At 41.2% G+C, this 6,000-nt stretch overlaps 1 long non-coding RNA gene across 3 annotated transcripts in view; it reads left to right on the forward strand.

The window, feature by feature from the left end:
* Positions 1 to 1,022, forward strand: part of LOC133077148 (uncharacterized) — a 33,726-nt gene extending 32,704 nt beyond the window's left edge. For 2 of the 3 annotated variants that reach the window (XR_009697671.1, XR_009697673.1), the window contains exons 5-6: positions 42 to 194; positions 963 to 1,010. This is a non-coding gene — a long non-coding RNA (uncharacterized LOC133077148). Of the gene's footprint in view, positions 1 to 41; positions 195 to 962 lie in introns of all 3 variants that reach the window. The other variant, XR_009697672.1, reaches the window with a different exon arrangement.
* Positions 1,023 to 6,000: the final 4,978 nt, after the last annotated feature.

The following is a 6,000-nucleotide window of genomic DNA, read 5'->3' on the forward strand; positions in this document are numbered from 1 at the left end:
CATATTTTTCTTGTTTACGTACGGTTATGTCTTCCTTCTAGGGATGTCACTTCTCGTTACTGTCCCACGTCCACACATGGCTTCTGTCACACCCCTAACATGCAGCCTCTAAGCTGGTGAGTGGGGATTCGGATGCTGGTTACAGTTGTCACAACTATTAATAGCCTGCAAGGAAATACCTGCAAGGTTTCCTGGTGAGTCACGTGCATAGGGTTTCGCGCTTGGATTCTACGACATCTCAATGTGTTTAGCACAGTGATTGGTGAAATGTCAGGAAATAAACAAATGCCAGCTGAGTTGGAAAGTCATTTGCTTGCTTTTTTATTCTCTCCTATGTTTCAAACTGTGACGTTTTATTACACACACACACGCTGTGCACCTACTACGTGTATCAAGCACTGCGTCAACACTGGGAACACAGTAGGAAACAAGAAAGCTGTGAGCTCTGACCTGTGGCGTTTCCACAGCAGCAGGGGAAAAAGTATGTGCCCTGATACACAAGGAGTATGTTTTAGTTGCCAGAAGGCCTGGCATGAACCGAGTTTATTTAAACACTCTAATCCCTCCGTAGTCTGTCAATTTCCTCTGTATTTGTAGAGTAGTGAAGGGTCCACACTGATGTGCCGAGGAAGAAGTTCTGGGCCTCAGAGAATATAGGGCCCGAGTCCAACTCACCATCCCCACGAACATACATACAAAACATGGGAACTCAAACTAGAGGAACAGAAAGTAGAAAGAACTCCTCAAGCTATCTGCTTACGGAACCTGATGGCACACAGGTGGTTTCTATTCAGAAATGCAGTAAACATAGTTTACATGTGTGTGATTGCTCTAAATAAAATGAGCTGTGAATATGGTCAAAAAATTGAGTCAACCAGTTGTTTTCCTGAATTCACAAGTCAAACCAACTCAGCGGTGAAACGTAGATCACCTCAATTAATGCAAAGCTTTCTGCTTTCCAGGAGCATCATGGGGCTCCCGTGGACCAAGGCTCCTCCCATGGATCCCGTGGATCAGGGCAGGTCAGTGGGAGAACAAAGTGGAAAGGGCTGGGGTGGGGGAAGGTCTTGTTATGATTAATTTGAAGCTTTCATAACAAGCTCTTAGGAACTGTGTCTATTCACATGTCTTCAACTATTTTTTATGAAAAAACCAGTTTTTTTATGGCATATACAGAATATCTTATTCTCAAATATTGTTTTGAATCTTAAACACATGGTGTCAAGGTTGTAAATGCCTAGTGTATCTAAATGTGTCCATTGAACAAATACAATTTCACAGGACTAGAGAATAAGAAGGTGTTGATAAGTTCTATTTCAGAGAATCATAATTTTTATGTTAGTTTTGAGGTTTTCACTTTTTAAAGCTTCTGACATATATTTCCTACTTGAATAAAATAACCAACTCAGGCAGGGAAGGTATTTTAGCTATTTTAAAGATGAGGAAATAGAGGCATGAAGGTTTAGTGGCTAATGTCACATAGCTTGACATGGTTCAGGTGGTCAAGGGAGTGGAAGCTGGGATTAAACCAGGGTTTGCATCTTGGCCCTGCCACTAAGTATACACCTTAGCACAAGAGGCTGTCCTCCCCAAGTCTTTGCCTTGTTACCTGTAAAATGGGGATGACCACAGTGCATGACATAATATAGATGTTGAGATGCAATAAGGCCATGGTGTAAAATGTTTCCCCGAGGGCTTGGCACAATCTATGGTCAAAAATGTTCTTTGTCATTCGTAAGTGGCAAATCCAGGACACAACCCCATATTTGAACCTCAGGGTCCCTCCGTTACAGCTCAGAACCCCACAAGAAGTTCAGTGGAACCAACAGGCACCTGACTACAGATTTAGGAAAGAGTAAGCACACCATCTATATGTTCAAATATAAAGTTGATCCGTGAAACACGTTCTGAACACCAAGCATGTGAAAGGTGCTGTTAGGGAATGAGGGGGAGATGGATAGATCATTCAGCAAATATTTCATTCATTCATTCATGTTAACTTAGCACCCACTTGACATAAAGCACTTTTTAGGTGCTGGAGATACAGAGGTAGATAAGACAGGCAGACTCAAGGGGACACAGCCAATCAATAGGAGAACAAATCCACTATTTAATTTCTGATAAAGAAAGCATCATTTATATTATCAGAAAAGGTCAGGCAATGCATCAGTGTTTGTGCCAAGATCTTCACATGCTTGCTCGTGTAACCCACACAGTGGCACTAGGAGATGCACACACACAGTTGCCTCCCCTTATGGGTGGCTTCATGCTGTGAAGTTCTGGCTCCAAGCCCCTGCCATGCCATACCACGGGGGACTGCCTGTTCCCAAGGTAAAGCAGGCCTGGGGGGCTAGACTCAAAGGCTAATGGTGGCTTTGCTGTTAAGGCTCACCTTAATCTGAGCCTTCTGGAGCTTATCCAGGAAGCTCAACTGGACAGAGAAAAGATGTGAGGACAGTGGTCCTTGGACCCCCTGGGCCCAACCAAGCTCCCCAGGAAGGTGAGAGACCTCAGGGAGAGAGAGAAAGAATGAAGCAGCCAGTCAGGGGGGCAGGAGGGGGCTGCTGAGCCTTTATCCATTCTTTACTGGTTATAAATTGTGCTGCTACCAACATTCACGCTCAAGTTTTCGTGCGAACATACGTTTCACATGTCCTGAGTGTAGAGCTAAGAGTGGGTTTGCTGGGTCATATGGTGACTCTAATGAAAGCAAGGGTAGTCGTCAGTGGGATCCACTAAACCGTAACTTGCTTAAGAAATAACGAACCGTAACGTGCCTTCCCTGATCAAACTTGATTTAATTGTCCTCCAAGGGTCACGTAGCCTAAACAAGTTGCTTGCCCGAGTTGTTTTCCAGGAACTCGGACTCAGCTGTGTCCAGTCTGAGCTTGAGCCAGCTAAGACTGGTCAAGACCCCCGACCCTCCAGCTGCGCGTGCTCAAATGGCTGATCAGTGCCCTTTTGACCTCAGAGGGCCCAACTCTCCACTCCCAGAAGAGGCATTCCATGGAGAAGCACGTAGCTTAGTTGCACCTGCTCAGAACGAGGATTAACTCCCCTTTTCCTTATCCCCCAATCACCTTGCCCCACGCCTCCACGCTCGCTCCCCACGCCTCAGCTCATTCCATAAATAGCCCAAGCCTTGGGGGCCTTGGGGTAGGTCGAGTTGAGGTTTGCCTGTTTGGGTGTCTCGTGAATAAGCCCTTTCTCTGCTGCAAACCTCAGCGTCTGCGCGTTTGGCTTGCTGTGCTATGGGCGAATGAACCTGGTTCCGTGACACTACGTTTTAATTTTTTCGGGCAGACTGTTTCCCAAGGTGGCTGCACCATTTTACATTCCCACCAGCAAGGTAAGAGGGTTCCAGTTTCTCCACGTCCTTGTCAACAGTTACTTTTGTCTTTATGTTTTTAATGACAGCCATCCTAGTTGGTGTGAAATAATCTCATTATGGGTTTGATTTGCATTTCCCTAATGACCAAAAATGTTAAGCATCTTTTTATGTGATTGTTGGCCCTTTGTAAATCTTTGGAGGATGTCTATTCGAATCCTTTGCTCATTCTTTAACTCAGTATTCGTCTTTTTGTTGTTCAGTTGTAAGAGTTCTTTCCATATTCTGGATACTATACCCTTATCAGATATGATTTTCAAATATCTACTGTTCTGCGGGTTGTCTTTTTCACTTTCTTGTTCATATCTTTGTATGCACAAAGGTTTTCAATTTTGTTGAAGTCCAATTTACCTGTCTTTTTTCTAAAAAATTATTTATTTGTTTATTTATTTATTATTTATTTATTTTGGCTGTGTTGGGTCTTCGTTTCTGTGTGAGGGCTTTCTCTAGTTGCGGCAAGCGGGGGCCACTCTTCATCGCGGTGCGCGGGCCTCTCATTGACGCGGCCTTTCTTGTTGCGGAGCACAGGCTCCAGACGCGCAGGCTCAGTAGGTGTGGCTCACGGGCCCAGTTGCTCCGCGGCATGTGGGATCTTCCCAGACCAGGGCTCGAACCCGTGTCCCCTGCATTGGCAGGCAGATTCTCAACCACTGTGCCACCAGGGAAGCCCTACCTGTCTTTTTATTGTTTACTTTGTCTAAGGAGCATTGCCAAATCCAAGGTCATGAACACATAACATTTATGTTTTCTCCTAAAGAGTTTTATAGTTTTAGCTCTTATATTTAGGTATTTGATACATTTTGTGTTAACTTTTGTATATGGTATGAGGTTGGGGGTCCAACTTCACTGTTTTGTATGTGGATATTCAGTTGTCCAGCACTGTTTGTGGAAATGAATGTTCCACTGAAATCTCTTGGCACCCTTTTTGAAAAACCAATTGACCATACAGGTAAGGGTTTATTTCTGGCCTCTCTTTTTCCCATTGATCTGTAGGTCTATCCCTATGCCAGCACCCCAGTCTTTTATTGTAGGCTTGTAGTCAGTTTGGAAACCGGGAAATGTGTGTCCTCCCGCTTTGTTCTTTTTGAAGATGTTTTGGATATTCTGTATCTCTTACATTTGCATATGAATTTTAGAACTAAGTTGTAAATTTCTGCAAAAAAAACGAACTGGGATTTTGATAGGGATTGCATTCACTCTGATCAATTTGGAGAGTATTATCATCTTACCAATATTAAGTCTTCTGACCCATTAAAATGGGATGTCTTTCCATTTATTTCGGTCTTCTTTAAATTTCTTTCAATGATGTTTTGTAGTTTTCAGTTTACAAATCTTGCACTCTTTTTGTTAAATTTATTCCTAAGTTATTTTATTCTTATTGAAGCTATTGACGCTATTGACAAGGAATTTTTTCTCAGTTTCATTTACAGATTGTTCATTGCTAGTGTATAGAAATAAGCTGATTTTGGGGTGTTGATTTTGCATTTTCTGAACTTATTAGCTCTAAGAGGTCTTTTTGGTGGGTTCTTTAGGCTTTTCAATGTACAAGATAATGTTCTCTGAAAATAGAGTTTTCCTTTCAAATATGTATGTCATTTCTTTTTCTTACCCTGCTGCCCTGGATATAACTTCCAGTACAGTGTTGAGTAGAAATGGTAAAAGCAGATGCACTTGTCTTGTTGCTGATCTGAGGGGAGAAGCTTTTAGTCTTCCACCATTAAGTATGATGTTGGCTGTGGATTTTTCATAGATACCCTTTATCATGTTAAGGAAGTGCCCTTCTATTTCTAGCTTTCTTAGTGTTTTTTTTATCATGAAAGGGTGTTGGTCTTGGGACTCATCCTCTTTTATATGCATACTTTTTCTGCATCTATTGAGATAATCATGAGGTTTCTGTCCTTACTGTATTAATATGATGTATGTCATTAATTGATTTTTTTGTACGTTGGACCACCTGTGCGTTCCTGGGATAAATCACACTTAGTAATGGTGTATAATGCTTTTCATATGTTGCTATATGCAGTTTGCTAGTATTTTGTTGAGAGTTTTTACATCTCTCTTCATAAGGAATATTGGTCTGTAGTTAATTTTACTTGTAATAACTTTATCCGATTTTGGTATTGGAATGAGAAAGTGATCTCTCCTAATTTGTGAAGAATTGGTGTTATTTCTTATTTAAATGTTTGGTAGAACTCAGCAATGAAGCTGTCTGGTTCTGGGCATTTCTTTCCATGAATTTTTTTTTTAAATTTCAACTTCAATATTTTTCTTGTTAAAGTTCTATTCAAATTTGTATTTCTTCCTGCATCAATTTAGATAGTTTGTCTCTTTCTGGAATGTGTCTATTTCATTTGGGTTATCTAATTTGCTTGCATACAATTGCTCTTATTCCATTTTTTTTTTTTATTTCTGTAATGTTGGTAGTAATGTCTCCTCTTCTATTCTTCAATTTAGTAAATTGAGTCTCCTTTCTCTCTCTCTCTCTGTCAGTCTAGCTAAAGATTTTTCAGTTTTTTCCTTTTCAAAAGAACCAACTTTTGGTTTTGTTGACTGTATCTGTTTTTCTATTCTCAATTTCATTTATTTCTGCTCTGATATTTATTTCCTTCTTG

This window comes from Eubalaena glacialis, chromosome 17 (genome assembly GCF_028564815.1).
Source record: "Eubalaena glacialis isolate mEubGla1 chromosome 17, mEubGla1.1.hap2.+ XY, whole genome shotgun sequence".
NCBI classification, from domain to species: Eukaryota; Metazoa; Chordata; class Mammalia; order Artiodactyla; family Balaenidae; genus Eubalaena; species Eubalaena glacialis.